Genomic DNA, 26,398 nt, shown 5'->3' on the forward strand with positions numbered 1-26,398 from the left:
CATTAAAAATCCTACAAGGTGATTTTCTGGAGAAAAAAAATCTCAATTTGTCTGTCAAAGTTGACGTGTACCTATGATGAAAATTACAGGCCTTTCTCATCTTTTTAAGTGGGAGAACTTGCACAATTGGTGGCTGACTAAATACTTTTTTCCCCCACTGTATACGGAATAAAGATCTGGTACTGGTACTCCCTGTATATATCTCCACATTGATCTGGTACTGGTACTCCCTGTATATAGCTCCACATTGATCTGGTACTGGTTCTCCCTGTATATAGCTCCACATTGATCTGGTACTCGTCCTCCCTGTATATAGCTCCACATTGATCTGGTACTGATACTCCCTGTATATAGCTACACATTGATCTGGTACTCCCTGTATATAGCTCCACATTGATCTGGTACTCCTCTATATAGCTCCACATTGTTCTGGTACTAGTACTCCCTGTATATAGCTCCACATTGATCTGGTACTGGTACTCCCTGTATATAGCTCCACATTGATCTGGTTCTCCCTGTATATGGCTCCACATTGATCTGGTACTGGTACTCCCCTGTATATAGCTCCACATTGATCTGGTACTGGTTCTCCCTGTATATAACTCCACATTGATCTGGTACTGATACTCCCTGTATATAGCTCCACATTGATCTGGTACTGATACTCCCTGTATATAGCTCCACATTGATCTGGTACTCCTATATAGCTCCACATTGATCTGGTACTCCCTCTATATAGCTCCACATTGTTCTGGTACTGGTACTCCCTGTATATAGCTCCACATTGATCTGGTACTGGTACTCCCTGTATATTGCTCCACATTGATCTGGTTCTCCCTGTATATAGCTCCACATTGATCTGGTACTGGTACTCCCTGTATATAGCTCCACATTGATCTGGTACTGGTACTCCCTGTATATAGCTCCACATTGATCTGGTACTGGTACTCCTGTATATAGATCCATATTGATCTGGTACTGGTTCTCCCTGTATATAGCTCCACATTGATCTGGTACTGATACTCCTGTATATAGCTCCACATTGATCTGGTACGGATACTCCCTGTATATAGCTACACATTGATCTGGTACTCCCTGTATATAGCTCCACATTGATCTGGTACTCCTCTATATAGCTCCACATTGTTCTGGTACTGGTACTCCCTGTATATAGCTCCACATTGATCTGGTACTGGTACTCCCTGTATATAGCTCCACATTGATCTGGTACTGGTACTCCCTGTATATAGCTCCACATTGATCTGGTACTCCTGTGTATAGCTCCACATTGATCTGGTACTGGTACTCCCTGTATATAGCTCCACATTGATCTGGTACTGGTACTACCTGTATATAGCTCCACATTGATCTGGTGCTGGTACTCCTGTATATAGCTCCACATTGATCTGGTACTCCTGTGTATAGCTCCACATTGATCTGGTACTGGTACTCCCTGTATATAGCTCCACATTGATCTGGTACTGGTACTCCCTGTATATAGCTCCACATTGATCTGGTACTCCCTGTATATAGCTCCACATTGATCTGGTACTCCCCTCTATATAGCTCCACATTGTTCTGGTACTGGTACTCCCTGTATATAGCTCCCCATTTATCTGGTACTGGTACTCCCTGTATATAGCTCCACATTGATCTGGTTCTCCCTGTATATAGCTCCATATTGATCTGGTCCTGGTACTCCCTGGATATAGCTCCACATTGATCTGGGACTGGTACTCCCTGTATATAGCTCGACATTGTTCTGGTACTCCTGTATATAGCTACACATTGATCTGGTACTGGTACTCCTATACATAGCTCCACATTAATCTGGTACTGGTACTCCCTGTATATATCTCCACATTGATCTGGTACTCCCTTTATATAGCTCCACATTGATCTGGTATTGGTACTCCTGTATATAGCTCCACATTGATCTGGTACTGGTACTCCTGTATATAGCTCCACATTGATCTGGTCCTGGTACTCCCTGTATATAGCTCCACATTGATCTGGTACTGGTACTCCCTGTATATAGCTCCACATTGATCTGGTACTGGTACTCCCTGTATACAGCTCCACATTGATCTGGTACTCCCTGTATATAGCTCCACATAATCTGGTACTCCCTGTATATAGCTCCACATTGATCTGGTACTGGTACTCCCTGTTTATAGCTCACGTTGATCTGGTACTCCCTGTATATAGCTCCACATTGATCTGGGACTGGTACTCCCTGTATATAGCTCCACATTGATCTGGTACTGGTACTCCCTGTATATAGCTCCACATTGATCTGGTACTGATACTCCCTTTATATAGCTCCACATTGATCTGGTACTCCCTGTATATAGCTCCACATTGATCTGGTGCTCCCTCTATATAGCTCCACATTGTTCTGCTACTGGTACTCCCTGTATATAGCTCCACATTGATCTGGTACTGGTTCTCCTTGTATATAGCTCCACATTGATCTGGTAACTGATACTCCCTGTATATAGCTCCACATTGATCTGGTACTGATACTCCTGTATATAGCTCCACATTGATCTGGCACTCCTGTATATAGCTCCACATTGATCTGGTACTGGTACTCCCTGTATATAGCTCCACATTGATCTGGTTCTCCCTGTATATGGCTCCACATTGATCTGGTGCTCCCTCTATATAGCTCCACATTGTTCTGGTACTGGTACTCCCTGTATATAGCTCCACATTGATCTGGTATTGATACTCCCTGTATATAGCTCCACATTGATCTGGTACTCCCTGTATATAGCTCCACATTGATCTGGTACTCCCTCTATATAGCTCCACATTGTTCTGGTACTGGTACTCCCTGTATATAGCTCCACATTGATCTGGTACTGGTACTCCTGTATATAGCTCCACATTGATCTGGTTCTCCCTGTATATAGCTCCACATTGATCTGGTACTGGTACTCCTGTATATAGCTCCACATTGATCTGGTACTGGAACTCCCTGTATATAGCTCCACATTGATCTGGTACTGGTACTCCCTGTATATAGCTCCACATTGATCTGGTACTCCCTGTATATAGCTCCACATTGATCTGGTACTGGCACTCCTGTATATAGCTCCACATTGATCTGGTACTGGTACACCCTGTATATAGCTCCACATTTATCTGGTACTCCCTGTATATACCTCCACATTGATCTGGTACTGGTACTCCCTATATATAGCTCCACATTGATCTGGTACTCCCTGTATATAGCTCCACATTGATCTGGTACTCCCTGTATGTAGCTCCACATTTATCTGGTACTCCCTGTATATAGCTCCACATTGATCTGTTACTCTCTGTATATAGCTCCACATTGATCTGGTACTGGTACTCCCTATATATAGCTCCACATTGATCTGGTACTGGTACTCCCTATATATAGCTCCACATTGATCTGGTACTGGTACTCCCTGTATATAGCTCCACATTGATCTGGTACTTCCTGTATATAGCTCCACATTGATCTTGTACTCCCTGTATATAGCTCCACATTGATCTGTTACTCCCTGTATATAGCTCCACATTGATCTGGTACTGGTACTCCCTATATATAGCTCCACATTGATCTGGTACTCCCTGTATATAGCTCCACATTGATCTGGTACTGGTACTCCCCTATATATAGCTCCACATTGATCTGGTACTCCCTGTATATAGCTCCACATTGATCTGGTACTGGTACTCCCTGTATATAGCTCCACATTGATTTGGTACTGGAACTCCCTGTATATAGCTCCACATTGATCTGGTACTGGTACTCCCTGTATATAGCTCCACATTGATCTGGTACTGGTACTCCCTGTATATAGCTCCACATTGATCTGGTACTGGTACTCCCTGTATATAGCTCCACATTGATCTGGTACTCCTGTATATAGCTCCACATTGATCTGGTACTGGTACTCCTATATATAGCTCCACATTGATCTGGTACTGGTACTCCCTGTATATAGCTCCACATTGATCTGGTACTGGTACTCCCTGAATATAGCTCCACATTGATCTGGTACTGGTTCTCCCTGTATATAGCTCCACATTGATCTGGTACTAGTACTCCTGTATATAGCTCCACATTGATCTGGTACTGGAACTCCCCTGTATATAGCTCACACATTGATCTGGTACTGGTACTCCCTGTATATAGCTCCCACATTGACCTGGTACTCCCTGTATATAGCTCCACATTGATATGGTACTGGCACTCCTGTATATAGCTCCACATTGATCTGGTACTGGTTCTCCCTGTATATAGCTCCACATTGATCTGGTACTCCCTGTATATAGCTCCACATTGATCTGGTACTGGTACTCCCTATATATAGCTCCACATTGATCTGGTACTCCTGTATATAGCTCCACATTGATCTGGTACTCCCTGTATATAGCTCCACATTGATCTGGTACTGGTACTCCCTGTATATAGCTCCACATTGATCTGGTACTGATACTCCCTTTATATAGCTCCACATTGATCTGGTACTCCCTGTATATAGCTCCACATTGATCTGGTGCTCCTCTATATAGCTCCACATTGTTCTGCTACTGGTACTCCCTGTATATAGCTCCACATTGATCTGGTACTGGTTCTCCTTGTATATAGCTCCACATTGATCTGGTACTGATACTCCCCTGTATATAGCTCCACATTGATCTGGTACTGATACTCCCTGTATATAGCTCCACATTGATCTGGCACTCCTGTATATAGCTCCACATTGATCTGGTACTGGTACTCCTGTATATAGCTCCACATTGATCTGGTTCTCCCTGTATATGGCTCCACATTGATCTGGTGCTCCCCTCTTATAGCTCCACATTGTTCTGGTACTGGTACTCCCTGTATATAGCTCCACATTGATCTGGTATTGATACTCCTGTATATAGCTCCACATTGATCTGGTACTCCTGTATATAGCTCCACATTGATCTGGTACTCCCTCTATATAGCTCCACATTGTTCTGGTACTGGTACTCCCTGTATATAGCTCCACATTGATCTGGTACTGGTACTCCCTGTATATAGCTCCACATTGATCTGGTTCTCCCTGTATATAGCTCCACATTGATCTGGTACTGGTACTCCCTGTATATAGCTCCACATTGATCTGGTACTGGAACTCCCCTGTATATAGCTCCACATTGATCTGGTACTGGTACTCCCTGTATATAGCTCCACATTGATCTGGTACTCCCTGTATATAGCTCCACATTGATCTGGTACTGGCACTCCCTGTATATAGCTCCACATTGATCTGGTACTGGTACTCCCTGTATATAGCTCCACATTTATCTGGTACTCCCTGTATATACCTCCACATTGATCTGGTACTGGTACTCCCTATATATAGCTCCACATTGATCTGGTACTCCCTGTATATAGCTCCACATTGATCTGGTACTCCCTGTATGTAGCTCCACATTGATCTGGTACTCCCTGTATATAGCTCCACATTGATCTGTTACTCTCTGTATATAGCTCCACATTGATCTGGTACTGGTACTCCCTATATAGCTCCACATTGATCTGGTACTGGTACTCCTATATATAGCTCCACATTGATCTGGTACTGGTACTCCCTGTATATAGCTCCACATTGATCTGGTACTCCCTGTATATAGCTCCACATTGATCTTGTACTCCCTGTATATAGCTCCACATTGATCTGTTACTCCCTGTATATAGCTCCACATTGATCTGGTACTGGTACTCCCTATATATAGCTCCACATTGATCTGGTACTCCCTGTATATAGCTCCACATTGATCTGGTACTGGTACTCCCTATATATAGCTCCACATTGATCTGGTACTCCCTGTATATAGCTCCACATTGATCTGGTACTGGTACTCCCTGTATATAGCTCCACATTGATTTGGTACTGGAACTCCCTGTATATAGCTCCACATTGATCTGGTACTGGTACTCCTGTATATAGCTCCACATTGATCTGGTACTGGTACTCCCTGTATATAGCTCCACATTGATCTGGTACTGGTACTCCCTGTATATAGCTCCACATTGATCTGGTACTCCCTGTATATAGCTCCACATTGATCTGGTACTGGTACTCCCTATATATAGCTCCACATTGATCTGGTACTGGTACTCCCTGTATATAGCTCCACATTGATCTGGTACTGGTACTCCTGAATATAGCTCCACATTGATCTGGTACTGGTTCTCCCTGTATATAGCTCCACATTGATCTGGTACTAGTACTCCCTGTATATAGCTCCACATTGATCTGGTACTGGAACTCCCTGTATATAGCTCAACATTGATCTGGTACTGGTACTCCCTGTATATAGCTCCACATTGACCTGGTACTCCCTGTATATAGCTCCACATTGATATGGTACTGGCACTCCCTGTATATAGCTCCACATTGATCTGGTACTGGTTCTCCCTGTATATAGCTCCACATTGATCTGGTACTCCCTGTATATAGCTCCACATTGATCTGGTACTGGTACTCCCTATATATAGCTCCACATTGATCTGGTACTCCCTGTATATAGCTCCACATTGATCTGGTACTCCTGTATATAGCTCCACATTGATCTGGTACTCCCTGTATATAGCTCCACATTGATCTGTTACTCCCTGTATATAGCTCCACATTGATCTGGTACTGGTAATCCCCATATATAGCTCCACATTGATCTGGTACTCCCTGTATATAGCTCCACAATGATCTGGTACTGGTACTCCCTGTATATAGCTCCACATTGATCTGGTACTCCTGTATATAGCTCCACATTGATCTGGTACTGGTACTCCCTGTATATAGCTCCACATGAATCTGGTACTGGAACTCCCTGTATATAGCTCCACAATGATCTGGTACTGGTACTCCCTGTATATAGCTCCACATTGATCTGGTACTTCCTGTATATAGCTCCACATTGATCTGGTACTGGTACTCCCTGTATATAGCTCCACATTGATCTGGTACTCCCTGTATATAGCTCCACATTGATCTGGTACTGGTACTCCCCTATATATAGCTCCACATTGATCTGGTACTGGTTTTCCCTGTATAGCTCCACATTGATCTGGTACTGGTACTCCTGAATATAGCTCCCACATTGATCTGTTACTGGTTCTCCTGTATAGCTCCACATTGATCTGGTACTAGTACTCCCTGTATATAGCTCCACATTGATCTGGTATTGGTACTCCCTGTACATAGCTCCACATTGATCTGGTACTGGTACTCCCTGTATATAGCTCCACATTGATCTGGTCCTGGTACTCCCTGTATATAGCTCCACATTGATCTAGTACTGGTACTCCCTGTATATAGCTCCACATTGATCGGGTACTGGTACTCCCTGTATATAGCTCCACATTGATCTGGTACTCCCCTGTATATAGCTCCACATTGATCTGGTCCTGGTACTCCCTGTATATAGCTCCACATTGATCTGGTACTGGTACTCCTGTATATAGCTCCACATTGATCTGGTACTCCATGTATATAGCTCCACATTGATCTGGTACTGGTACTCCCTGTATATAGCTCCAAATTGATCTGGTACTCCCTGTATATAGCTCCACATGGATCTGGTACTGGTTCTCCCTCTATAGCTCCACATTGATCTGGTACTCCCTGTATATAGCTCCACATTGATCTGGTACTGGTACTCCTATATATAGCTCCACATTGATCTGGTACTGGTACTCCCTGTATATAGCTCCACATTGATCTGGTACTGGTACTCCCTGAATATAGCTCACATTGATCTGGTACTGGTATTCCCTGTATATAGCTCCACATTGATCTGGTACTTCCTGTATATAGCTCCACATTGATCTGGTACTGGTACTCCCTGTATATAGCTCCACATTGATCTGGTACTGGTACTCCTGTATATAGCTCCACATTGATCTGGTACTCCCTGTGTATAGCTCCACATTGATCTGGTACTGGTACTCCCCTGTATATAGCTCCACATTGATCTGGTACTGGTACTACCTGTATATAGCTCCACATTGATCTGGTGCTGGTACTCCTGTATATAGCTCCACATTGATCTGGTACTCCCTGTGTATAGCTCCACATTGATCTGGTACTGGTACTACCTGTATATAGCTCCACATTGATCTGGTGCTGGTACTCCCTGTATATAGCTCCACATTGATCTGGTACTCCCTGTGTATAGCTCCACATTGATCTGGTACTGGTACTCCCTGTATATAGCTCCACATTGATCTGGTACTGGTACTCCCTGTATATAGCTCCACATTGATCTGCTACTGATACTCCCTGTATATAGCTCCACATTGATCTGGTACTGATTCTCCCTGTATATAGCTCCACATTGATCTGGTACTCCCTGTATATAGCTCCACATTGATCTGGTACTCCCTCTATATAGCTCCACATTGTTCTGGTACTGGTACTCCCTGTATATAGCTCCCCATTGATCTGGTACTGGTACTCCCTGTATATAGCTCCACATTGATCTGGTTCTCCCTGTATATAGCTCCATATTGATCTGGTCCTGGTACTCCCTGTATATAGCTCCACATTGATCTGGGACTGGTACTCCCTGTATATAGCTCGACATTGTTCTGGTACTCCCTGTATATAGCTACACATTGATCTGGTACTGGTACTCCCTATACATAGCTCCACATTAATCTGGTACTGGTACTCCTGTATATATCTCCACATTGATCTGGTACTCCCTGTATATAGCTCCACATTGATCTGGTATTGGTACTCCTGTATATAGCTCCACATTGATCTGGTAATGGTACTCCATGTATATAGCTCCACATTGATCTGGTCCTGGTACTCCCTGTATATAGCTCCACATTGATCTGGTACTGGTACTCCCCTGTATATAGCTCCACATTGATCTGGTACTGGTACTCCCTGTATACAGCTCCACATTGATCTGGTACTCCCTGTATATAGCTCCACATAATCTGGTACTCCTGTATATAGCTCTACATTATTATGGTACTGGTACTCCTTGTATATAGCTCCACATTGATCTGGTACTGGTACTCCCTGTTTATAGCTCCACGTTGATCTGGTACTCCCTGTATATAGCTCCACATTGATCTGGGACTGGTACTCCCTGTATATAGCTCCACATTGATCTGGTACTGGTACTCCCTGTATATAGCTCCACATTGATCTGGTACTGATACTCCCTTATATAGCTCCACATTGATCTGGTACTCCCTGTATATAGCTCCACATTGATCTGGTGCTCCCTCTATATAGCTCCACATTGTTCTGCTACTGGTACTCCCTGTATATAGCTCCACATTGATCTGGTACTGGTTCTCCTTGTATATAGCTCCACATTGATCTGGTACTGATACTCCCTGTATATAGCTCCACATTGATCTGGTACTGATACTCCCTGTATATAGCTCCACATTGATCTGGTACTCCCTGTATATAGCTCCACATTGATCTGGTACTGGTACCCCCTGTATATAGCTCCACATTGATCTGGTTCTCCCTGTATATAGCTCCACATTGATCTGGTGCTCCCTCTATATAGCTCCACATTGTTCTGGTACTGGTACTCCCTGTATATAGCTCCACAATGATCTGGTACTGGATCTCCTTGTATATAGCTCCACATTGATCTGGTACTGATACTCCTGTATATAGCTCCACATTGATCTGGTACTGATACTCCCTGTATATAGCTCCACATTGATCTGGTACTCCCTGTATATAGCTCCTCATTGATCTGGTACTCCCTCTATATAGCTCCACATTGTTCTGGTATTGGTACTCCCTGTATATAGCTCCACATTGATCTGGTACTGGTACTCCCTGTATATAGCTCCACATTGATCTGGTTCTCCCTGTATATAGCTCCCACATTGATCTGGGACTGGTACTCCCTGTATATAGCTCGACATTGTTCTGGTACTCCCTGTATATAGCTACACATTGATCTGGTACTGGTACTCCCTATACATAGCTCCACATTGATCTGGTACTGGTACTCCCTGTATATAGCTCCACATTGATCTGGTACTGGTACTCCTGTATATAGCTCCACATTGATCTGGTATTGGTACTCCTGTATATAGCTCCACATTGATCTGGTACTGGTACTCCCCTGTATATAGCTCCACATTGATCTGGTCCTGGTATTCCCTGTATATAGCTCCACATTGATCTGGTACTGGTACTCCCTGTATATAGCTCCACATTGATCTGGTACTGGTACTCCCTGTATACAGCTCCACATTGATCTGGTACTCCCTGTATATAGCTCCTCATTGATCTGGTACTCCCTGTATATAGCTCTACATTATTATGGTACTGGTACTCCCTGTATATAGCTCCACATTGATCTGGTACTGGTACTCCCTGTATATAGCTCCACGTTGATCTGGTACTCCTGTATATAGCTCCACATTGATCTGGGACTGGTACTCCATGTATATAGCTCCACATTGATCTGGTACTGGTACTCCCTGTATATAGCTCCACATTGATCTGGTACTGATACTCCCTTTATATAGCTCCACATTGATCTGGTACTCCCTGTATATAGCTCCACATTGATCTGGTGCTCCCTCTATATAGCTCCACATTGTTCTGGTACTGGTACTCCTTGTATATAGCTCCACATTGATCTGGTACTGGTTCTCCTTGTATATAGCTCCACATTGATCTGGTACTGATACTCCCTCTATATAGCTCCACATTGTTCTGCTACTGGTACTCCCTGTATATAGCTCCACATTGATCTGGTACTGGTTCTCCTTGTATATAGCTCCACATTGATCTGGTACTGATACTCCCTGTATATAGCTCCACATTGATCTGGTACTGATACTCCCTGTATATAGCTCCACATTGATCTGGTACTCCCTGTATATAGCTCCACATTGATCTGGTACTGGTACCCCCTGTATATAGCTCCACATTGATCTGGTTCTCCCTGTATATAGCTCCACATTGATCTGGTGCTCCCTCTATATAGCTCCACATTGTTCTGGTACTGGTACTCCTGTATATAGCTCCACATTGATCTGGTACTGGATCTCCTTGTATATAGCTCCACATTGATCTGGTACTGATACTCCCCTGTATATAGCTCCACATTGATCTGGTACTGATACTCCCCTGTATATAGCTCCACATTGATCTGGTACTCCCTGTATATAGCTCCACATTGATCTGGTACTCCCTCTATATAGCTCCACATTGTTCTGGTATTGGTACTCCTGTATATAGCTCCACATTGATCTGGTACTGGTACTCCCTGTATATAGCTCCACATTGATCTGGTTCTCCCTGTATATAGCTCCACATTGATCTGGGACTGGTACTCCCTGTATATAGCTCGACATTGTTCTGGTACTCCTGTATATAGCTACACATTGATCTGGTACTGGTACTCCCTATACATAGCTCCACATTGATCTGGTACTGGTACTCCTGTATATAGCTCCACATTGATCTGGTACTGGTACTCCCTGTATATAGCTCCACATTGATCTGGTATTGGTACTCCCTGTATATAAATCCACATTGATCTGGTACTGGTACTCCCTGTATATAGCTCCACATTGATCTGGTCCTGGTATTCCCTGTATATAGCTCCACATTGATCTGGTACTGGTACTCCCTGTATATAGCTCCACATTGATCTGGTACTGGTACTCCCTGTATACAGCTCCACATTGATCTGGTACTCCCTGTATATAGCTCCTCATTGATCTGGTACTCCCTGTATATAGCTCTACATTATTATGGTACTGGTACTCCCTGTATATAGCTCCACATTGATCTGGTACTGGTACTCCCTGTATATAGCTCCACGTTGATCTGGTAATCCCTGTATATAGCTCCACATTGATCTGGTACTGGTACTCCCTATATATAGCTCCACATTGATCTGGTACTGGTTTTCCCTGTATATAGCTCCACATTGATCTGGTACTGGTACTCCCTGAATATAGCTCCACATTGATCTGTTACTGGTTCTCCTGTATATAGCTCCACATTGATCTGGTACTAGTACTCCCTGTATATAGCTCCACATTGATCTGGTATTGGTACTCCCTGTACATAGCTCCACATTGATCTGGTACTGGTACTCCTGTATATAGCTCCACATTGATCTGGTCCTGGTACTCCCTGTATATAGCTCCACATTGATCTAGTACTGGTACTCCCTGTATATAGCTCCCACATTGATCGGGTACTGGTACTCCCTGTTATAGCTCCACATTGATCTGGTACTCCCTGTATATAGCTCCACATTGATCTGGTCCTGGTACTCCCTGTATATAGCTCCACATTGATCTGGTACTGGTACTCCCTGTATATAGCTCCACATTGATCTGGTACTCCATGTATATAGCTCCACATTGATCTGGTACTGGTACTCCCTGTATATAGCTCCAAATTGATCTGGTACTCCCTGTATATAGCTCCACATGGATCTGGTACTGGTTCTCCCTCTATATAGCTCCACATTGATCTGGTACTCCCTGTATATAGCTCCACATTGATCTGGTACTGGTACTCCCTATATATAGCTCCACATTGATCTGGTACTGGTACTCCTGTATATAGCTCCACATTGATCTGGTACTGGTACTCCCTGAATATAGCTCCACATTGATCTGGTACTGGTATTCCCTGTATATAGCTCCACATTGATCTGGTACTTCCTGTATATAGCTCCACATTGATCTGGTACTGGTACTCCCTGTATATAGCTCCACATTGATCTGGTACTGGTACTCCCTGTATATAGCTCCACATTGATCTGGTACTCCTGTGTATAGCTCCACATTGATCTGGTACTGGTACTCCCTGTATATAGCTCCACATTGATCTGGTACTGGTACTACCTGTATATAGCTCCACATTGATCTGGTGCTGGTACTCCCTGTATATAGCTCCACATTGATCTGGTACTCCCTGTGTATAGCTCCACATTGATCTGGTACTGGTACTACCTGTATATAGCTCCACATTGATCTGGTGCTGGTACTCCCTGTATATAGCTCCACATTGATCTGGTACTCCCTGTGTATAGCTCCCACATTGATCTGGTACTGGTACTCCCTGTTATAGCTCCACATTGATCTGGTACTGGTACTCCCTGTATATAGCTCCACATTGATCTGCTACTGATACTCCCTGTATATAGCTCCACATTGATCTGGTACTGATTCTCCCTGTATATAGCTCCACATTGATCTGGTACTCCCTGTATATAGCTCCACATTGATCTGGTACTCCTCTATATAGCTCCACATTGTTCTGGTACTGGTACTCCCTGTATATAGCTCCCCATTGATCTGGTACTGGTACTCCCTGTATATAGCTCCACATTGATCTGGTTCTCCCTGTATATAGCTCCATATTGATCTGGTCCTGGTACTCCCTGTATATAGCTCCACATTGATCTGGGACTGGTACTCCCTGTATATAGCTCGACATTGTTCTGGTACTCCCTGTATATAGCTACACATTGATCTGGTACTGGTACTCCCTATACATAGCTCCACATTAATCTGGTACTGGTACTCCCTGTATATATCTCCACATTGATCTGGTACTCCCTGTATATAGCTCCACATTGATCTGGTATTGGTACTCCCTGTATATAGCTCCACATTGATCTGGTAATGGTACTCCATGTATATAGCTCCACATTGATCTGGTCCTGGTACTCCTGTATATAGCTCCACATTGATCTGGTACTGGTACTCCTGTATATAGCTCCACATTGATCTGGTACTGGTACTCCCTGTATACAGCTCCACATTGATCTGGTACTCCCCTGTATATAGCTCCACATAATCTGGTACTCCTGTATATAGCTCTACATTATTATGGTACTGGTACTCCTTGTATATAGCTCCACATTGATCTGGTACTGGTACTCCTGTTTATAGCTCCACGTTGATCTGGTACTCCCTGTATATAGCTCCACATTGATCTGGGACTGGTACTCCTGTATATAGCTCCACATTGATCTGGTACTGGTACTCCTGTATATAGCTCCACATTGATCTGGTACTGATACTCCCTTATATAGCTCCACATTGATCTGGTACTCCCTGTATATAGCTCCACATTGATCTGGTGCTCCCTCTATATAGCTCCACATTGTTCTGCTACTGGTACTCCCTGTATATAGCTCCACATTGATCTGGTACTGGTTCTCCTTGTATATAGCTCCACATTGATCTGGTACTGATACTCCCTGTATATAGCTCCACATTGATCTGGTACTGATACTCCCTGTATATAGCTCCACATTGATCTGGTACTCCCTGTATATAGCTCCACATTGATCTGGTACTGGTACCCCCTGTATATAGCTCCACATTGATCTGGTTCTCCCTGTATATAGCTCCACATTGATCTGGTGCTCCCTCTATATAGCTCCACATTGTTCTGGTACTGGTACTCCTGTATATAGCTCCACAATGATCTGGTACTGGATCTCCTTGTATATAGCTCCACATTGATCTGGTACTGATACTCCCTGTATATAGCTCCACATTGATCTGGTACTGATACTCCCTGTATATAGCTCCACATTGATCTGGTACTCCCTGTATATAGCTCCACATTGATCTGGTACTCCCTCTATATAGCTCCACATTGTTCTGGTATTGGTACTCCCTGTATATAGCTCCACATTGATCTGGTACTGGTACTCCCCTGTATATAGCTCCACATTGATCTGGTTCTCCCTGTATATAGCTCCACATTGATCTGGGACTGGTACTCCCTGTATATAGCTCGACATTGTTCTGGTACTCCCTGTATATAGCTACACATTGATCTGGTACTGGTACTCCCTATACATAGCTCCACATTGATCTGGTACTGGTACTCCTGTATATAGCTCACATTGATCTGGTACTGGTACTCCCTGTATATAGCTCCACATTGATCTGGTATTGGTACTCCCTGTATATAGCTCCACATTGATCTGGTACTGGTACTCCCTGTATATAGCTCCACATTGATCTGGTCCTGGTATTCCCTGCATATAGCTCCACATTGATCTGGTACTGGTACTCCCTGTATATAGCTCCACATTGATCTGGTACTGGTACTCCCTGTATACAGCTCCACATTGATCTGGTACTCCCCTGATATAGCTCCTCATTGATCTGGTACTCCCTGTATATAGCCTCTACATTATTATGGTACTGGTACTCCCTGTATATAGCTCCACATTGATCTGGTACTGGTACTCCCTGTATATAGCTCCACGTTGATCTGGTACTCCCTGTATATAGCTCACACATTGATCTGGGACTGGTACTCCATGTATATAGCTCCACATTGATCTGGTACTGGTACTCCCTGTATATAGCTCCACATTGATCTGGTACTGATACTCCCTTTATATAGCTCCACATTGATCTGGTACTCCCCTGTATATAGCTCCACATTGATCTGGTGCTCCTCTATATAGCTCCACATTGTTCTGGTACTGGTACTCCTTGTATATAGCTCCACATTGATCTGGTACTGGTTCTCCTTGTATATAGCTCCACATTGATCTGGTACTGATACTCCCTCTATATAGCTCCACATTGTTCTGCTACTGGTACTCCTGTATATAGCTCCACATTGATCTGGTACTGGTTCTCCTTGTATATAGCTCCACATTGATCTGGTACTGATACTCCCTGTATATAGCTCCACATTGATCTGGTACTGATACTCCTGTATATAGCTCCACATTGATCTGGTACTCCCTGTATATAGCTCCACATTGATCTGGTACTGGTACCCCCTGTATATAGCTCCACATTGATCTGGTTCTCCCTGTATATAGCTCCACATTGATCTGGTGCTCCCTCTATATAGCTCCACATTGTTCTGGTACTGGTACTCCCTGTATATAGCTCCACATTGATCTGGTACTGGATCTCCTTGTATATAGCTCCACATTGATCTGGTACTGATACTCCCTGTATATAGCTCCACATTGATCTGGTACTGATACTCCCTGTATATAGCTCCACATTGATCTGGTACTCCTGTATATAGCTCCACATTGATCTGGTACTCCCTCTATATAGCTCCACATTGTTCTGGTATTGGTACTCCCTGTATATAGCTCCACATTGATCTGGTACTGGTACTCCCTGTATATAGCTCCACATTGATCTGGTTCTCCCTGTATATAGCTCCACATTGATCTGGGACTGGTACTCCCTGTATATAGCTCGACATTGTTCTGGTACTCCCCTGTATATAGCTACACATTGATCTGGTACTGGTACTCCCTATACATAGCTCCACATTGATCTGGTACTGGTACTCCCTGTATATAGCTCCACATTGATCTGGTACTGGTACTCCCCTGTATATAGCTCCACATTGATCTGGTATTGGTACTCCCTGTATATAAATCCACATTGATCTGGTACTGGTACTCCTGTATATAGCTCCACATTGATCTGGTCCTGGTATTCCCTGTATATAGCTCCACATTGATCTGGTACTGGTACTCCCTGTATATAGCTCCACATTGATCTGGTACTGGTACTCCCTGTATACAGCTCCACATTGATCTGGTACTCCTGTATATAGCTCCTCATTGATCTGGTACTCCTGTATATAGCTCTACATTATTATGGTACTGGTACTCCCTGTATATAGCTCCACATTGATCTGGTACTGGTACTCCCTGTATATAGCTCCACGTTGATCTGGTAATCCCTGTATATAGCTCCACATTGATCTGGGACTGGTACTCCATGTATATAGCTCCACATTGATCTGGTACTGGTACTCCCTGTATATAGCTCCACATTGATCTGGTACTGATACTCCCTTTATATAGCTCCACATTGATCTGGTACTCCCCTGTATATAGCTCCACATTGATCTGGTGCTCCCCTCTATATAGCTCCACATTGTTCTGGTACTGGTACTCCTTGTATATAGCTCCACATTGATCTGGTACTGGTTCTCCTTGTATATAGCTCCACATTGATCTGGTACTGATACTCCCTGTATATAGCTCCACATTGATCTGGTACTGATACTCCCTGTATATAGCTCCACATTATCTGGTACTCCCTGTATATAGCTCCACATTGATCTGGTACTCCCTCTATATAGCTCCACATTGTTCTGGTACTGGTACTCCCTGTATATAGCTCCACATTGATCTGGTACTGGTACTCCCTGTATATAGCTCCACATTGATCTGGTTCTCCCTGTATATAGCTCCACATTGATCTGGTACTGGTACTCCCTGTATACAGTGGGGGAAAAAAAGTATTTAGTCAGCCACCAATTGTGCAAGTTCTCCCACTTAAAAGATGAGAGAGGCCTGTAATTTTCATCATAGGTACACGTCAAGTATGACAGACAAAATGAGAAAAAATGCAGAAAATCACATTGTAGGATTTTTAATGAATTTATTTGCAAATTATGGTGGAAAATAAGTATTTGGTCAATAACAAAAAGTTTCTCAATACTTTGTTATATACCCTTTGTTGGCAATGACACAGGTCAAACGTTTTCTGTAAGTCTTCACAAGGTTTTCACACACTGTTGCTGGTATTTTGGCCCATTCCTCCATGCAGATCTCCTCTAGAGCAGTGATGTTTTGGGGCTGTCGCTGGGCAACACAGACTTTCAACTCCCTCCAAAGATTTTCAATGGGGTTGAGATCTGGAGACTGGCCAGAGCCACTCCAGGACCTTGAAATGCTTCTTACGAAGCCACTCCTTCGTTGCCCGGGCGGTGTGTTTGGGATCATTGTCATGCTGAAAGACCCAGCCACGTTTCATCTTCAATGCCCTTGCTGATGGAAGGAGGTTTTCACTCAAAATCTCACGATACATGGCCCCATTCATTCTTTCCTTTACACGGATCCGTCGTCCTGGTCCCTTTGCAGAAAAACAGCCCCAAAGCATGATGTTTCCACCCCATGCTTCACAGTAGGTATGGTGTTCTTTGGATGCAACTCAGCATTCTTTGTCCTCCAAACATGACGAGATGAGTTTTTACCAAAAAGTTTTATTTTGGTTTCATCTGACCATATGACATTCTCCCAATCCTATTCTGGATCATCCAAATGCACTCTAGCAAACTTCAGACGGGCCTGGACATGTACTGACTTAAGCAGGGGGGACCCGTCTGGCACTGCAGGATTTGAGTCCCTGGCGGCGTAGTGTGTTACTGATGGTAGGCTTTGTTACTTTGGTCCCAGCTCTCTGCAGGTCATTCACTAGGTCCCCCCGTGTGGTTCTGGGATTTTTGCTCACCGTTCTTGTGATCATTTTGACCCCACGGGGTGAGATCTTGCGTGGAGCCCCAGATCGAGGGAGATTATCAGTGGTCTTGTATGTCTTCCATTTCCTAATAATTGCTCCCACAGTTGATTTCTTCAAACCAAGCTGCTTACCTATTGCAGATTCAGTCTTCCCAGCCTGGTGCAGGTCTACAATTTTGTTTCTGGTGTCCTTTGACAGCTCTTTGGTCTTGGCCATAGTGGAGTTTGGAGTGTGACTGTTTGAGGTTGTGGACAGGTGTCTTTATACTGATAACAAGTTCAAGCAGGTGCCATAAATACAGGTAACGAGTGGAGGACAGAGGAGCCTCTTAAAGAAGAAGTTACAGGTCTGTGAGAGACAGAAATCTTGCTTGTTTGTATGTGACCAAATACTTATTTTCCACCATAATTTGCAAATAAATTCATTAAAAATCCTAGAAGATGATTTTCTGGAGAAAAAAATCTCAATTTGTCTGTCAAAGTTGACGTGTACCTATGATGAAAATTACAGGCCTTTCTCATCTTTTTAAGTGGGAGAACTTGCACAATTGGTGGCTGACTAAATACTTCTTTTCCCCCACTGTATACGGAATAAAGATCTGGTACTGGTACTCCCTGTATATATCTCCACATTGATCTGGTACTGGTACTCCCTGTATATAGCTCCACATTGATCTGGTACTGGTTCTCCCTGTATATAGCTCCACATTGATCTGGTACTGGTCCTCCCTGTATATAGCTCCACATTGATCTGGTACTGATACTCCCTGTATATAGCTACACATTGATCTGGTACTCCCTGTATATAGCTCCACATTGATCTGGTACTCCCTCTATATAGCTCCACATTGTTCTGGTACTGGTACTCCCTGTATATAGCTCCACATTGATCTGGTACTGGTACTCCCTGTATATAGCTCCACATTGATCTGGTTCTCCCTGTATATAGCTCCACATTGATCTGGTACTGGTACTTCCTGTATATAGCTCCACATTGATCTGGTACTGGTTCTCCCTGTATATACCTCCACATTGATCTGGTACTGATACTCCCTGTATATAGCTCCACATTGATCTGGTACTGATACTCCCTGTATATAGCTCCACATTGATCTGGTACTCCCTATATATAGCTCCACATTGATCTGGTACTCCCTCTATATAGCTCCACATTGTTCTGGTACTGGTACTCCCTGTATATAGCTCCACATTGATCTGGTACTGGTACTCCCCTGTATATTGCTCCACATTGATCTGGTTCTCCCTGTATATAGCTCCACATTGATCTGGTACTGGTACTCCCTGTATATAGCTCCACATTGATCTGGTACTGGTACTCCCTGTATATAGCTCCACATTGATCTGGTACTGGTACTCCCTGTATATAGATCCATATTGATCTGGTACTGGTTCTCCCTGTATATAGCTCCACATTGATCTGGTACTGATACTCCCTGTATATAGCTCCACATTGATCTGAGTACGGATACTCCCCTGTATATAGCTACACATTGATCTGGTACTCCCTGTATATAGCTCCACATTGATCTGGTACTCCCTCTATATAGCTCCACATTGTTCTGGTACTGGTACTCCCTGTATATAGCTCCACATTGATCTGGTACTGGTACTCCCTGTATATAGCTCCACATTGATCTGGTTCTCCCTGTATTTAGCTCCACATTGATCTGGTACTGGTACTCCCTGTATATAGCTCCACATTGATCTGGTACTGGTACTCCCTGTATATAGCTCCACATTGATCTGGTACTGGTACTCCCTGTATATAGCTCCACATTGATCTGGTACTGGTACTTCGTGTATATAGCTCCACATTGATCTGGTACTGGTACTCCTGTATATAGCTCCACATTGATCTGGAACTGGTACTCCCTGTATATAGCTCCACATTGATCTGGTACTGGTACTCCCTATATATAGCTCCACATTGATCTGGCACTCCCTGTATATAGCTCCACATTGATCTGAAACTGGTACTTCCTGTATATAGCTCCACGTTGATCTGGTACTCCCTGTATATAGCTCCACATTGATATGGGACTGGTACTCCCTGTATATAGCTCCACAATGATCTGGTACTGGTACTCCCTGTATATAGCTCCACATTGATCTGGTACTGGTACTCCCTGTATATAGCTCCACATTGATCTGGTACTGGTACTCCCTGTATATAGCTCCACATTGATCTGGTACTGGAACTCCCTGTATATAGCTCCACATTGATCTGGTACTCCCTGTATATAGCTCCACATTGATCTGGTACTGGCACTCCCTGTATATAGCTCCACATTGATCTGGTACTGGTACTCCTTGTATATAGCTCCACATTTATCTGGTACTCCCTGTATATAGCTCCCACATTGATCTGGTACTGGTACTCCCTATATATAGCTCCACATTGATCTGGTACTCCTGTATATAGCTCCACATTGATCTGGTACTCCCTGTATATAGCTCCACATTGATCTGTTACTCCCTGTATATAGCTCCATATTGATCTGGTACTGGTACTCCCTATATATAGCTCCACATTGATCTGGTACTTCCTGTATATAGCTCCACATTGATCTGGTACTGGTACTCCCTGTATATAGCTCCACATTGATCTGGTACTGGTACTCCCTGTATATAGCTCCACATTGATCTGGTACTGGTACTCCCTGTATATAGCTCCACATTGATCTGGTACTCCCTGTATATAGCTCCACATTGATCTGGTACTGGTACTCCCTATATATAGCTCCACATTGATCTGGTACTGGTACTCCCTGTTATAGCTCCACATTGATCTGGTACTGGTACTCCCTGTATATAGCTCCACATTGATCTGGTACTGGTTCTCCCTGTATATAGCTCCACATTGATCTGGTACTAGTACTCCCTGTATATAGCTCCACATTGATCTGGTATTGGTACTCCCTGTACATAGCTCCACATTGATCTGGTACTGGTACTCCCTGTATATAGCTCCACATTGATCTGGTCCTGGTACTCCCTGTATATAGCTCCACATTGATCTGGTCCTGGTACTCCCCTGTATATAGCTCCACATTGATCTGGTACTGGTTCTCCCTGTATATAGCTCCACATTCATCTGGTACTCCCTGTATATAGCTCCACATTGATCTGGTACTGGTACTCCCTGTATATAGCTCCACATTGATCTGGTACTCCTGTATATAGATCCACATTGATCTGGTACTGGTACTACCTGTATATAGCTCCACATTGATCTGGTACTCCTGTATATAGCTCCACATTGATCTGGTACTGGTACTCCCTATATATAGCTCCACATTGATCTGGTACTGGTACTCCCTGTATATAGCTCCACATTGATCTGGTACTGGTACTCCCTGAATATAGCTCCACATTGATATGGTATTGGTACTCCCTGTATATAGCTCCACATTGATCTGGTACTTCCTGTATATAGCTCCACATTGATCTGGTACTGGTACTCCCTGTATATAGCTCCACATTGATCTGGTACTGGTACTCCTTTATATAGCGCCACATTGATCTGGTTACTTCCTGTGTATAGCTCCACATTGATCTGGTACTGGTACTCCCTGTATATAGCTCCACATTGATCTGGTGCTGGTACTCCCTGTATATAGCTCCACATTGATCTGGTACTCCCTGTATATAGCTCCACATTGATCTGGTACTGGTACTCCCTGTATATAGCTCCACGTTGATCTGGTACTGATACTCCCTGTATATAGCTCCACATTGATCTGAAACTGATACTCCCTGTATATAGCTCCACATTGATCTGGTACTCCCTGTATATAGCTCCACATTGATCTGGTACTCCCTCTATATAGTTCCACATTGTTCTGGTACTGGTACTCCCTGTTAATGGCTCCACATTGATCTGGTACTGGTACTCCCTGTATATAGCTCCACATTGATCTTGTACTCCCTGTATATAGCTCCACATTGATCTGGTCCTGGTACTCCCTGTATATAGCTCCACATTGATCTGGTACTGGTACTCCTGTATATAGCTCCACATTGATCTGGTACTGGTACTCCCTGTATATAGCTCCCCATTGATCTGGTACTGGTACTCCCCCTGTATATAGCTCCACATTGATCTGGTACTGGTACTCCCTGTATATAGCTCCACATTGATCTGGTACTGGTACTCCCTATATATAGCTCCACATTGATCTGGCACTCCCTGTATATAGCTCCACATTGATCTGAAACTGGTACTTCCTGTATATAGCTCCACGTTGATCTGGTACTCCCCTGTATATAGCTCCACATTGATATGGGACTGGTACTCCCTGTATATAGCTCCACAATGATCTGGTACTGGTACTCCCTGTATATAGCTCCACATTGATCTGGTACTGGTACTCCCTGTATATAGCTCCACATTGATCTGGTACTGGTACTCCCTGTATATAGCTCCACATTGATCTGGTACTGGAACTCCTGTATATAGCTCCACATTGATCTGGTACTCCCTGTATATAGCTCCACATTGATCTGGTACTGGCACTCCCTGTATATAGCTCCACATTGATCTGGTACTGGTACTCCCTGTATATAGCTCCACATTTATCTGGTACTCCCTGTATATAGCTCCACATTGATCTGGTACTGGTACTCCCTATATATAGCTCCACATTGATCTGGTACTCCCTGTATATAGCTCCACATTGATCTGGTACTCCCTGTATATAGCTCCACATTGATCTGTTACTCCCTGTATATAGCTCCACATTGATCTGGTACTGGTACTCCCATATATAGCTCCACATTGATCTGGTACTCCCTGTATATAGCTCCACATTGATCTGGTACTGGTACTCCCTGTATATAGCTCCACATTGATCTGGTACTGGTACTCCCTGTATATAGCTCCACATTGATCTGGTACTCCCTGTATATAGCTCCACATTGATCTGGTACTGGTACTCCCTATATATAGCTCCACATTGATCTGGTACTGGTACTCCCTGTATATAGCTCCACATTGATCTGGTACTGGTACTCCCTGAATATAGCTCCACATTGATCTGGTACTGGTTCTCCCTGTATATAGCTCCACATTGATCTGGTACTAGTACTCCCTGTATATAGCTCCACATTGATCTGGTATTGGTACTCCCTGTACATAGCTCCACATTGATCTGGTACTGGTACTCCCTGTATATAGCTCCACATTGATCTGGTCCTGGTACTCCCTGTATATAGCTCCACATTGATCTGGTCCTGGTACTCCCTGTATATAGCTCCACATTGATCTGGTACTGGTTCTCCCTGTATATAGCTCCACATTCATCTGGTACTCCCTGTATATAGCTCCACATTGATCTGGTACTGGTACTCCTGTATATAGCTCCACATTGATCTGGTACTCCCTGTATATAGATCCACATTGATCTGGTACTGGTACTACCTGTATATAGCTCCACATTGATCTGGTACTCCCTGTATATAGCTCCACATTGATCTGGTACTGGTACTCCCTATATATAGCTCCACATTGATCTGGTACTGGTACTCCCTGTATATAGCTCCACATTGATCTGGTACTGGTACTCCCTGAATATAGCTCCACATTGATCTGGTATTGGTACTCCCTGTATATAGCTCCACATTGATCTGGTACTTCCTGTATATAGCTCCACATTGATCTGGTACTGGTACTCCCTGTATATAGCTCCACATTGATCTGGTACTGGTACTCCCTTTTATATAGCGCCACATTGATCTGGTTACTTCCCTGTGTATAGCTCCACATTGATCTGGAACTGGTACTCCCTGTATATAGCTCCACATTGATCTGGTGCTGGTACTCCCTGTATATAGCTCCACATTGATCTGGTACTCCCTGTATATAGCTCCACATTGATCTGGTACTGGTACTCCCTGTATATAGCGCCACGTTGATCTGGTACTGATACTCCCTGTATATAGCTCCACATTGATCTGAAACTGATACTCCCCTGTATATAGCTCCACATTGATCTGGTACTCCCCTGTATATAGCTCCACATTGATCTGGTACTCCCTCTATATAGTTCCACATTGTTCTGGTACTGGTACTCCCTGTTAATGGCTCCACATTGATCTGGTACTGGTACTCCCTGTATATAGCTCCACATTGATCTTGTACTCCTGTATATAGCTCCACATTGATCTGGTCATGGTACTCCCTGTATATAGCTCCACATTGATCTGGTACTGGTACTCCCTGTATATAGCTCCACATTGATCTGGTACTGGTACTCCCTGTATATAGCTCCACATTGATCTGGTACTGGTACTCCCTGTATATAGCTCCACATTGAACTGGTACTGGTACTCCCTATACATAGCTCCACATTGATCTGGTACTGGTACTCCTGTATATAGCTCCACATTGATCTGGTACTGGTACTCCCTGTATATAGCTCCACATTGATCTGGTACTGGTACTCCTGTATATAGCTCCACATTGATCTGGTACTCCCTGTATATAGCTCCACATAATCTGGTACTCCCTGTATATAGCTCCACATTATTCTGGTACTGGTACTCCCTGTATATAGCTCCACATTGATCTGGTACTCCCTGTGTATAGTTCCACATTGATCTGGTACTGGTACTCCCCTGTATATAGCTCCACATTGATATGGTACTGGTACTCCCTGTATATAGCTCCACATTGATCTGGTACTGGTACTCCCTGTATATAGCTCCACATTGATCTGGTACTGGTAGTCCCTGTATATAGCTGCACATTGATCTGGTACTGGAACTCCCTGTATATAGCTCCACATTGATCTGGTACTGGTAGTCCCTGTATATAGCTGCACATTGATCTGGTACTGGAACTCCCTGTATATAGCTCCACATTGATCTGGTACTAGTACTCCCTGTATATAGCTCCACATTGATCTGGTACTGGTACTCCCTGTATATAGCTCCACATTGATCTGGTACTGGTACTCCCTGTATATAGCTCCACATTGATCTGGTACTGGTACTCCCTGTATATAGCTCCACATTGATCTGGTACTGGTACTCCTTGTATATAGCTGCACATTGATCTGGTACTGGTACTCCCTGTATATTGTTGTGTATTTTGTTTTATTCCTCCTGTTACTTTTATTTGTATTATTATTTAAAACTCTGCATCCAGGAGAAGGGCTCGTAAACATTTTAAGTCTACACCAGTTATATTCAGCTAGTGACAAATAAAATGTAATTAGATTTTCCTTCTCCTCTTCCTCCTCTTCCTCCTCCTGCTCCTCCTCCTCCTCCTCCTCCTCCTCCTCCTGCCTATAGAACCTGTCCTCCATCCAGCCCTCTGCAGCCGTAGCGTCAGTACCTCCAGAGCTTCCATGACATAGTGAATGAGGAGCCCATTTACTGGCTGGTGTCTCTGCTGCCCAGAGCCCTGCTCAGACCTTACCTGGCACAGCACCTGCCCCTGGGAGAGAGGACCAGACCAGGCCCCAGCCCCTGCCTCTACCCCTGGCTAAGCCTCTTCCCCTGCCCCTGCTACCAGTGGGGGGGGGAGGACATGAAGTCAGACCAGAGGAACCAGAAGGACAAGTCAGGGACATATTACAGGTATCTTGAGGATATTATAATGTATTACAACTGATACAATATAATGTATGCTGATTGATATTGATGACATTGATTACCTATGGAGGTTTATAACGTCTCAACTCCACATTGTTGTGTTTAATCTAGTGTGGTAATATTGTGGAGTGACACTTTTCTAACCTGTCTCTCTCTCCAGGCCTCTGCTCGAGAAGTACCAGGATGTGATAGACGTCTATAAGGCTGTCAACATCTTCAGAGTCCAGATGATCAACGAGAAGGCTCTCTTCACCTCCAGGTAAAGTTAGCCTAACTTAGGTCTGCAGTTAGCCTAACTTAGGTATGCAGTTAGCCTGGTCCTGCTATTTAAGTCTACAGTTAGCCTGGTCCTGCTATTTAAGTCTACAGTTAGCCTGGTCCTGCAAACTAAGTCTACAGTTAACCTGGTCCTGTTATCTAAGTATACAGTTAGCCAGGTCCTGCTAAGTACTGTAAGTCTACAGTTAGCCTGGTCCTG

This window comes from Coregonus clupeaformis, unplaced genomic scaffold, assembly GCF_020615455.1.
Source record: "Coregonus clupeaformis isolate EN_2021a unplaced genomic scaffold, ASM2061545v1 scaf1157, whole genome shotgun sequence".
Lineage (NCBI taxonomy): Eukaryota > Metazoa > Chordata > Actinopteri > Salmoniformes > Salmonidae > Coregonus > Coregonus clupeaformis.